The sequence below is a fragment of the Podarcis tiliguerta genome (assembly GCF_965153285.1).
Source record: "Podarcis tiliguerta genome assembly, chromosome: 9".
Classification (NCBI taxonomy): Eukaryota; Metazoa; Chordata; class Lepidosauria; order Squamata; family Lacertidae; genus Podarcis; species Podarcis tiliguerta.
The window spans coordinates 52079411-52090966 of record NC_139542.1 but is presented as its reverse complement, the minus strand read 5'-3'; positions in this window follow the sequence as shown (position 1 = coordinate 52090966).

Sequence of the window (11556 nt, the reverse complement as noted above, 5' to 3'; positions counted from 1 at the left end):
TACCTCGGGTTACATATGCTTCAGGTTACAGACACTTCAGGTTAGAGACTCCGCTAACCCAGAAATAGTGCTTCAGGTTAAGAACTTTGCTTCAGGATGAGAACAGAAATCGTGCTCCGGCGGTGCGGCAGCAGCAGGAGGCCCCATTAGCTGAAGTGGTGCTTCAGGTTAAGAACAGTTTCAGGTTAAGAATGGACCTCCAGAATGAATTAAGTACTTAACCTGAGGTACCACTGTATTTTGATTTCTTATGATTTATGTTTGGGACAAACGAAGATACATACAGAGAGGTGATGGACAGACGAGAGGGACCTGTGTGGGGCTGAGGAAGGGGGAAGCTCTCCCAGGTGAGAGCTGAGAAGACGTACTTCTTCCTATGTGGATTGAAAATTAACATATGATTATAATAGAGGACTATATGCATATAATTTTGTGTTTTATCGTGATTATTAGTATTTTTCTTGTCCTTTTTTTTCTTTTCTTCTCTCTTTCCTGTATTTTTTTATTCTATTTGTCTTATTTTATTGTATTGTGAAAACGTTAATAAAATTGAAGGTGGGGGTGGGGGGAGAGTAACAGAAACTAGATCAGGCCCATGGCTCAGTTGTGGCCGGTCAGAGGGTGTAATTTGACCCACGAAGGCATTTTCACATTACTGTGACTACCTGTGTTGGTCAGCTGATGCCATCAGCTGATGATGGATAGAGGGATTCAATCCTGGTGGGTGCTGGGAACACGCTGGCAAAGCAGATTCTCCACACACACACACACACACACACACACACATACATACACACAACTTTGACATGTCATCAGATTATGCCAGGTGATTGATGTGTGGGTAGCCCTCCCCACCTGTCCAAGTTGGGCAGGGAGAGAGGAAGGCCCATAAAGTCCCCCATGCAGGGGCTCAGTGGACACACAGACAAGGAGTATCAGAGCCACATGTCTCTGGTAGGGAGGGATGCTGAGGCACGAGTGAGAAGAGCAACAGGTGAAGAGCAACAGAGAAGATCCACCAAGCTAGTTTTTACACACAGTCGCACACATCCCTCTAGAGAGAGATGGATGGACCAGTCCAATCTTATGCAAATCTCATTAAGTGAGATTCACACCCAAGCTTACCGTCTGAATTCCTTATCAGCCTCATTTTTGAGATACAAATCTCTTCATTTCAGATTAAGCTCTCCAGATGTGCTGTAGGAGATGTTGAGAACCAGCCCCAATCCATTTAAATTCCTCACGTTTGCTGGGTTTTTAGGGGTCAGCGTGGTGGGAACACAGCGGCAAGACTGGCAATGTACCTCTGCTTGCTCTTTAGAAAGCATCATGCAGAGGCTTAGCTACCTGCTGTCTTTTAACCTTCTGCCTGCTTCGGCGCTTGGAATTTGGATCACCTGACAGCATACAGTGCACATGCATTTCTTAAAACTGAAATCTGTTTTAAACCAGGGCTGGATCTGGATACATCAGAAAAAGTGATTCAGTTAAACACATTGTAAACTTCATAAAGGGAAATCCCGTTGGCGAAAAGTAGGGCTCCACAGCGCCATCTGGTGTTACTGTGTTATTATAACACAGACAAAGCGTTTTTTCTTTATCAATGTAGCCGAGTCCCTCAGTTCACCTGCCCGAACGACTCTTGTCCATCAATGCCCTGCAGCATGGATGCATTGTAGGGCTGGGCAATAACTGGTTTTCAATATTACAATATATTACCAGCTAAACATCGCAATATATTGATGCCTGCTGATGAAACTGAGTGTGTGATGATTGATAATGTTGCCAATTATTCGTTTTAAACCCCTAAGTAGTAGCAGTTGCCAGGATATTGTCCTGTTCACCTCTGTATAGTTCCATCCTTATTTCAGACATTGTGGTAGATTGCAACATTTAGCTGGTGATATTGTGAGGTTTAGCTGCTGATAACATTGCAGCGTTTAGCTGAGTTGTTGCGATATTTATCTAGTGAGTTATTGCAATGTTTAACTGGTTAGTTCTCGTGGTGTTGAAACCCAGATATCGCTTAGCCCTTGCACACATTGTGATTCATGATATATCGCCAGCTCAAATGTTATGAAACAATTATCTCAATGTGAACTTCAAAACCATTTTGGACAATATATTGATATATCGCCCGGCCCTAATGCATTGGCCATGAATTCTGTTCTGTGTAAGTTGCTTTGAGGCACTTGAGTGCAAAAATGTTCCTAATGAACATAATTAATGATCATAGTGTTTGCATTTAGCATCACTGAATGGAGCATTGCTTCTGGACTTCCAGGAGGTACCTAGCTGGCCAGTGCTGGAAATGTCTTGGTGAATACCTGATCTGAATCAGTAGGGCTCCTCATGTGGCATGTGATGTGCTTGCATCACATCAACATCTTAAAATTCTTATAATTATTGCACTCTCTTTGAAACAGCTTGTTCTGCGTGGAGATTTCTCCTAAGACCTGTGTGTTCAGATGAACAGTGGTTTGTGCAGGGCTGCTCGATCCATTCTGAGGTTTAGCAGGAACTCAAAGAAACAACGTGGCTATTCAAACATTTCCTCTGTCTCTAGCGCTGTGCTGCTGAACCTCTGAGCCTACGCAAACAAGCCATGTGAATGGACACGTGCCGGTCCCTCCTGTGTCGTTGCTGTTTTTGGATTCGTCCAACAACCTGCGCAGTTTGCACAAATAAACACAGGCATCAGAAGCCGCTGGTGCAGCATCGAGCGCACGTGTGTTGCCTGCTTGCTTCATCTAAGCTGATGTGGATCAGCAAACCATGGCGGGAAGCACCTTGTCGAGACTGCCATATTTGCTGCTTTAGCAGAAAGCCGTCTCGTTCAAACAAGCCCAGAACAAAAGAAGAAACCGAGCCAGGGCTGAAAAGAAATTAAATACAAAAGCAGGGCAACTTTGCTTTGTACTGGGGAAGATCAGCTGGTCGGGCTTATTGTGTGAGATAGGATCTTCATTACGCAGAGCTGGGGGCCAGGCAAAACACACACATGAAAAAGCCAGTTGGCTTCTAGAGTCGTCTTAATAGCAGGCATATTTTCTCTTTCCACAAAAAAGGCCAACTAATGTTCCGCAGCTACATTAAGATTTTTATCACTTTTTGAAGCTTTCGCGGGGCGTTTTTTCCCTTTTCCAATTTTTCCTTCTTACATAACACACACATGCTGGGCCAAGGCAGCTGCTTTTTCCCCTGCTGCTCAAGGCAGCCCATGTGCCATTCGTATTTATTTTAAACTTCAATCCAGCCTTATCTCACCAAGAGGATTTGGGACAAGTTGCACATGTTTCAAAGCTTGGTTTATTTTAAAAGCACCGGGATGGGCGGAAGTCCTATTATAAACTCCCATTAAAAAATGTCTTTTTAAAAAATTATCCCACCCTTCCTCCAAGGAGTTCAGGACTTGTTAGAACCCAGCACCTCAATTTTATCCTCACCGAAAGAGCAGTCAGACTGAGACACAAGGACTGGTTAAAGTTTGCAGCCCAAAATAGCTATACCCGCCTTAGCTATAAAGCCAGAATGCATAAGTACCTGCAAGCTTTCCGCAAGCCACATTGCAGATTTCCATGTTAGGGATTGGTGTTGTCTTTTTCCAGGACTGGTGTCAGGAGTCCGCATCCCTGGTCACCAGTCGGTCCATGCTTCTGTAGTGACAGGGGTGTGTGTGTGGATAGCTAATCCCCTGAGTTTCCTGGGCCTGCTCTTCCTCCTCTTTATTGTTGCCTCTTCACCTGTCCTTGTTGAGGATTCCGTTCCACCTTAAGGGACAGACATGTGGAATTGTTGCATGTCACATGTCTGTTTACATTCCAGCACAGTATGCTGGGAACTTCCGTTTGTGTATAGCTTTCTGTTTTGCTTTGGACACGAAGGAGAACAGACATGTTTTCCTTTTGTCCTGATCTATGCTGAATAAACCTGCTTGTAAATATGCTCACGGGACACGGGTGGCGCTCTGGGTTAAACCACAGAGCCTAGGACTTGCTGATCGGAAGGTCGGCGGTTTGAATCCCCGCAATGAGGTGAGCTCCCATTGCTCGCTCCCTGCTCCTGCCAACCTAGCAGTTCGAAAGCACACCAGTGCAAGTAGATAAACAGATATCACTGCAGTGGGGAGGTAAATGGAGTTTCTGTGTGCTCTGGTTTCTGTCATGGTGTCCACATGACCCAGAAAGCTGTCTGTGGAGCTCCCGTAGCTCGGTCTCTGCTCCTGCCAACCTAGCAGTTCGAAAGCACATCAAAGTGCAAGTAGATAAATAGGTACCGCTCCGGCAGGAAGGTAAACAGCGTTTCCATGCACTGTTCTGGTTCACCAGAAACGGCTTAGACATGCTGGCCATATGACCCGGAAGCTGTACACCGGCTCCCTTGGCCAATAAAGCGAGATGAGCGCCACAACCCCAGAGTCAGTCACGACTGGACCTAATGGTCGGGGGTCCCTTTACCTTTACCTTTTATGCTGAATAAACCTGCTTGTAAATATGCTCACATAGCCTCTTGTGCCATTCTGTTTGTGCAGCGTTTGCTCTGCTGAAGCCTGGGCCGCAGATTTATGCTGCACCAAGGACCGGAGTTCGCCCGGCACACCGGCCGGTGGGCTGGAGCCCGCTGGGGGCCTGCCAATTGTCCCCGTTTCCTTGGGTGCATTCCAACAGTCCTGTCCAAGGAAGCAGGGGCAGAGGAAGGGGGCAGTTCGCCCCAGGTGCCATCACTGAGGGGGGTGACATTCGGCACGCTGCCTGCCTGCGACTCCAAAACCTATCCCAATCCATCAGGGGAAGGGGTGGAACTGAGCTGCCTTGTTAGCAGCCTTCCCCCCTCCCCCTTTCATTTTGACAGCTCAGGGGAGGCTTGGGAGTTGCAGACGGGTGGCGCACCATTGCCCTCCCGCTCCCGGGCTGCTTCCTGGGGGGGAGCCTCCCCCGAGCTGTCCAAAGGAAGAGGGAAGGGAGGAAGGCTGCTGGCAAAGCGGTGCGGCTCCTATTCCCCACCCCCTGCAGCCCAAGAAGCAACCTGCCAAGGGCAGCTCGCTCCACCCCATGGGCGTCTTGTCCCCTGGGGTGCTCGCCATGGGCAGCGCTCCACTGGGATGCTCACCCTGCCCCCTGGCGCCACCCCTGAGTGCACAGCTAGATCTGCCTCTGCAAGGAAGCAAGCAAAATGACAAGGCAGACAGATTCCATCCATATACAGAAACTGAAGGACTGGTGGTAGCTGAATCTTGGGTCATATCTGCACGATTCATTTAAAACACTATTATACCGCTTTTAAAGTCATGGCTTCCTGCAAGGCATGCTGGGTACTGTAGTTTGTTATGAGCGCAGAGAGAAGCTAAGAGACCCCTGTTCACTACACAGAGCTTTGCTTCTCAGAGTGGCTTAGCAATCCCTCTTCCCAGGAAACTGGGGGAATGGTTGACAGTTTCAGCCAGAGAGGTGGCAAATGTGCCCCACCCCACCCAGCATCTACCACCAGGCTCAGCTTAATGTTGGGGTCTACCCTGCATAGGTGTTGTGTGGTGGAAATAATGCATTGATTGTATTGTCAGTGGTAATAAAATAAGGTTTTTGGGGGGTTACGTTAGAACACTGGATCAACCCGTTTCACTCCCACAGCTATTTAACCACAAGGAAGGGTGTGTTGAGGCAAGGAAGTGGAGCTCTGGCTGGGATTTCACCCTCCATTCCTGGCTGCCCACAAAAGGAGAACAGGAGTCAAGTAATTTGTTGTGCATAGGACAAGCAGGAACTTCAGCGAATGCAATCTGGATGATTCAAAGAAGCAGGCCCTTCCATGCTACACACTACAGCTCTTCCTAGCATCACAGATTTTTCTCCCAAAGTGCCACTACGTCGATTCAATTAATGAATGATGAACCTTCATCGTATTGAGAGATTTACAGCTGTGAAAGCAAATTGTCAATCATGTTTCTGATCTATTCCATGTAAGTGCATATAAGCCTTCTGTTTCTCAATGCTTCAAAACACCATTGCCTATTGCACTAACATTTGTGCACATTGATTTTGAAGTGAGTCTTATTTGTTTGTCCTTCACTATACCTTAATTTTTGAGTTAATTTTTCAGCAGCATCTATGAACCAGCACTGCTACAGGCCAACTCTTCAGGTGATTAAGCATGCACCAAAATTTAGAGATGGGGAAGTGTGGCACTTCATTATGTAAAAATGTTTCTGTGCCACAAATCCTTCCGTTATCATACTGCAATAGTCTATTGTCAAGAGAAGTAACTCAGTTTGGATAAAGACATGAGTCATACCGTCTCCTACAGCCTGAGAAGAGGAAGAAGAAGAAGGAGACTAATTTTCTATATAAAGGATGGAGCATGTCCAAAAATAGAAGTAACACTTAAAAGAATTCTGCTTCTGGAGGAACTGCAAATTCCAAGCACCAAAAACACAAAGGTTGGAATGTTAGGTCATCTCTGCAGAGAATATAGTGTGAAAGGCAGCTTGTTGCATCTGGAGTGTAAATCTCTCCAATCACAAGGAAGACTTAAGTGATTCAGAAAGTACTATTCTAGTTTTACCATTTTCACCGTACTCATTATGTTCATCCGTTTCTTCCTAAGGGCTTAGGGATTTGTGCTGCGTTGGCAGAAACAGAACAAACTCTAAGCATTAATATGCAGGGATTTCAAATAAAAGAAACTGCTTTAGTTTACATTTGAATGCAATTATAAATAAAGCAGTCGAGTAGGCACTTTTCATCATATGGTTTTGCGATCCAAATGGTGTAAATGCCCAGTTCTCATTTTGCAAATGCCTGTGGCAGCTTTGCTTTTCATTTTTTTTTTTTTTTTTGGTAACAAATCAAAACACTGCAAAATGAATGGTGGTGTTTAATTAACTAGGATGCTGTTCTGTGTACGGTAAAGTCCAATTAGTCAGCTGAAGTCATTTGTCATAACTTTTCAAGGACTGTGAGTAGAAGAAAGTATCTGATGACAGCTTTCTTCTTGTTGAAGTCTGGAGGGTGATCAGAAAAGAGGACCCAATAAAGCACATGTCGAGGTCTTGCCCTGTGTGCTGCTACACAGAGTAGTACTATCTAATTAATGGGATGCGGGTGGCGCTGTGGTCTAAACCACTGAGCCTCTTGGGCCTGCTGATCAGAAGATTGATGGTTTGAATCCCCGTAGCGGGATTCTCCCGTGATCTCCCGTTGCTCTGTCCCAGCTCCTGCCAACCTAGCAGTTCGAAAGCACACCAGTGCAAGTAGATAAACAGATATCACTGCAGTGGGAAGGTAAATGGAGTTTCTGTGTGCTCTGGTTTCTGTCATGGTGTCCACATGACCCAGAAAGCTGTCTGTGGACAAACGCTAGCTCCACCGGCCTGAAAGTGAGATGAGCGCCGCAATCCCATAGTTGCCTTTGACTGGACTTAACCGTCCAGGGGTCCTTTACCTTTTACCTTTTTTTGGAATTGTGATGCTCACAAATGTGCCTGCAAATATGCACTACTTTGTCTATTCTTTTGGCGCACACAAAATATAGCAGAGACCCATTCCAGAGTGGAATGTTGGAACTACTTCAAAAGAAAATAATTATGCACACAGCACATAGCTAAATTATGGACTTCACTTCCACAAATGGCCATCACTTTGGATGGCTTTAGAAGAGGATGAGACAAATTCATGAAGGGTAAGCCTATCTATGGTTCCTAGCCATGATTGCTATGTTCTGCTTCTACTGTCAAAAGCAAGATACCTCTGAACACAAGTTGCTGGCAATCACAAGTGGAGGAAGCCCAGTTGTACCCAAGTCCTGCGTGCTGGCTTCCCATCGGAATCTGGTTGGCCACTTGTGAGAACAGGATGTTGGACTTTGGCTTGGTCGAGCAGGGCTCTTCTTTCATTCTTGTACGATGCTCATTCATCATCATTTCCTTTCCTGAATGCTTTGTGGGGAGTAGCTAATGCATGGAAGATAGCGAGATGATCAATGGACAAAAGTGTAGCTTACGATGTAGTCCTTTACTAGTGAATCTTCGCTATAGCTGACTCATGGCTTATATAGCTAACCACCTTCTCGCTGAAAGGCATCTCAAATGCCCGAGACGTCATAAAACTGATAATTGGATTTTGAAATGACTTAGTGCAGAAATGTTTGCTCGAATATTACCGTAAGTCATGCATTAAACATGAAAACGCGGTCGGGAGTACTTTGCTGCTTTCATCTTAGTGAAAGGTAGCTGCTTTTTCAGCTCTTTCGGCAGATGTACCCTTTGAAATGTTGGGGGGAAAGCGTCCAGGCACATTATGATCTGTACACTCTCTAAGCTACAGGTTGTTCCTCACTGTGTTATGAGAATAAGTATAGTACATATTGTTCCGAATAAACATGGGAGACTTCAGCCCTAAACTTTAAAGACACGAAGAGCCAACCACTGTTTTATGAATAGGCCATCAATATAATGCTGTTATATGTTGCTAGTTGGCTAGAACAATTATAATACTACTTTACTGAGCTAATGAACTCCCAGGAAAGCCTTATGGGCTTTTCATACGTAGGTAAAATATGTACAGTATGTTGCCCGATACCATATCCCGATGCTAAAGGAATAAGTGCTGTCTTGAGTTATGTTGAGCAATAATGTTTTATTTTTACATCCCCTGGCAAAGTCAGCCTTGTGAACTTGCCTCGTGAACTTGCCTCACTTTAGAACAGACTGTTCTTTAAAAATATATTTATCATGCCTCGTTTTCCCAGAGACAAAAGTTGGATGGGGGGGGAGGGTGTACTTTCCCAACAGTATTCACTGTGTGAGGAAACTTTGCAATCGATCTGCCCTAATAATAGGAAACAGTAGGAGTCAGAGAAAATGGAATGGTTGTATTTACTGGGAAACAATACAGCAGCTAAAGCTTGTTACACAAGTTAAGACTATGGTTCCAACTAGGTCTGACCAAACTATGGAGGGAGCCACACCCAGAGAGGGGAGGGTTGTTTCTAGTACAGACCAGGCATCTCTCTTAACAGACAAGTCATGCACACAACAAAGGGGACCCGCCCACTTCAAAACATTATACAATTATTATTTTTGGTGTTGGCATTGAATTGCATCAGTGGCGTAGCGTGGGTTGTCAGCACCCGGGGCAAGGCAAGTAATTTGCACCCCCTAACCCAGGGGTCTGCAACCCGCGGCTCCGGAGCCACATGTGGCTCTTTTACATCTTTGCCGTGGCTCCGGGGCAGATAATAGCGAGGGGAGGAGGCGCATTGTGCGCCCCGACACTCCCCACTGTGGCGGGCGCTGTACTGGCTGTGACGTCGCATGGGGGCGGTGTGTGCGTTAGCCACGCACCGTCCCGACGTCACCTTCCCGCCCGCTGTCAGATTGCGGCTCCGGAGATATATTTGTTTTAAATGTCGCAATGGTTTTGCAGCTCCCAGTTGTTGTTTTTTCTTCGGAAACGGGTCCAAGTGGCTCTTTTTGTCTTAAAGGTTGCAGACCCCTGCCCTAACCCATGGATTTGCGCCCCCTAACCCTAACCCCCAGATGTTGCGGCCGGTGCGGCCGGCCCCCCCTGCACCCCCCATGCTACGCCACTGAATTGCATCAGGAAAGGTCAGCCCAGAAAACGATAGGTGATTTTTAGCAAATGTGTAACAAAGGCACTATTTAGGGAGACCTACATGGGATTATTCTTCAGGGCCATTCAGGGCCAGCCCAAGACACTTTGGCACCTGAGACAAACCACAAAATGAGCACATACACACGAGGGGAGAAGGGGTGAGTGAAAAGCTACATCAGGAACAAGCAGGGGGAATGAAGATCTGCATCGGAAACAAGACCATGGGCGCCTTCTGTTCTCCAAGAGGCCAAGGAGCAGACCGCCATTGTCGTTGCCACCTTAGCAGCAGTGGGTGGTGCATTCATTGGAGACTTGATTTGCTGCTCCTGTGGATCTTGCTGCCTGAGGCGCTCGCCAAACCTTGCCTCATGGGTGGGCCGGCCCTGAGGCGACCTCTGTATCTTGATCATTCATTTCTTCTAAACACTCGCTGGTTTTTACGAAGAAATTCATACTCATAAGTACTAGATCTGTATGCTGAAGACACACATTCCTTGACTTTTTTAAAAAAATTAAAAGAGTAACCTCATCTGAAACTGCTCTAGTTTTTATAAGTTATTTATACTTCATCACAACAAATGTTTGCAAAAAAACCAACAACACCTATTTTTTGACAAATTGAGTGAGTGCTTGAACTTTGCTGAACATGTTGTTTGTCCCTTCACTGAAATACAGTGGTACCTCGGGTTAAGAACCTAATTCGTTCTAGAGGTCCGTTCTTAATCTGAAACTGTTCTTAACCTGAGGTACCACTTTAGCTAATGGGGCCTCCCGCTGCTGCCGCGCCACCAGAGCACAATTTCTGTTCTCATCCTGAAGCAAAGTTCTTAACCTGAAGCACTATTTCTGGGTTAGTGGAGTCTGTAACCTGAAGTCTGTAACCCGATGTATCACTGTACATTGAAGCCCTCACTGAAATAGTCCCCTTAAGCGGGGTTGCCATGGGGCAAGTCTGAGCAACATGCAGATGACCACACCAGCTTCAGCTCATGAACTGTGTACTGTAGCTTGTTAGTAGCTCATTTCCCCTCCTTTCTTTTTGCTGGTTAACAAAACAACAACAACAAAAGGGAGGGGGCATCAAAGACATGGAAAGACACAAAAAGTGGCAGTGGACTACAGTTTGGCTCGGTCAATCCACATCATCAGCCATTAGTTGGCTTGTTTCTGAAGGTTTCCCTAACTTTCTTTAGAAATTGCTCAAGGGGGAATGATTTCTAGAAACACGAGTCTGTTACTGTAATCGGACGTTACACATCTGAAGAGTCAGCAGCATTAGATTTTTTCCCCCAATAGGAGAGCTGCTGGAATATTTTAAGAAGCAGGTTTTGAATCTGAGTTAACATTCCAGCGACGCCTTTCTTATAGTTTCCAAATGGTCTTTGTTTGCTTGCCAAGTTTGTGCTGCTCTGCAGCCTTGGGGGGGGGGGGGAGAAAGAGAGCAGACATAACTGGAATCCTTTCGAGGGGCAGAACTAATGGATGTATTTGAGAGTGGAGAAATATTCCGGACAATGCAGAGGGGAAAATAAAGGTAGTCCGAAAATAAAACATTTCAAAACATTTTGGCAGGCGAAAAGAACAGGGGATGAGAAAGGGGGTGGTGTGTTGTAATTGCATGTTCTGGTGTTTTCCAGAATACATATTGTTTTCTGGCAAGCCACAATGAGTTTGACAGGGTACAATGAGAAATTTGGAACAAGTTTGAGTAAGAGGAGGATACCAAAACAGAACAGCAATTGGATTGTTCTAACTGCTCTTGTAGATACATGGCAAATTTTACTGCAGCCTATCCTAGACTGCTGTCCTCCAAATTACAATAAACCCTCAGCTTACGCAGGGGTTATAATCTGGGGGGGGGGGGTCACACCTCAAGCCAAAATCATGTATAGCCTCCAACATTTCTCCAGTGAAAATAGGGACATCTTAGTCTACATCAGGAAGAGTT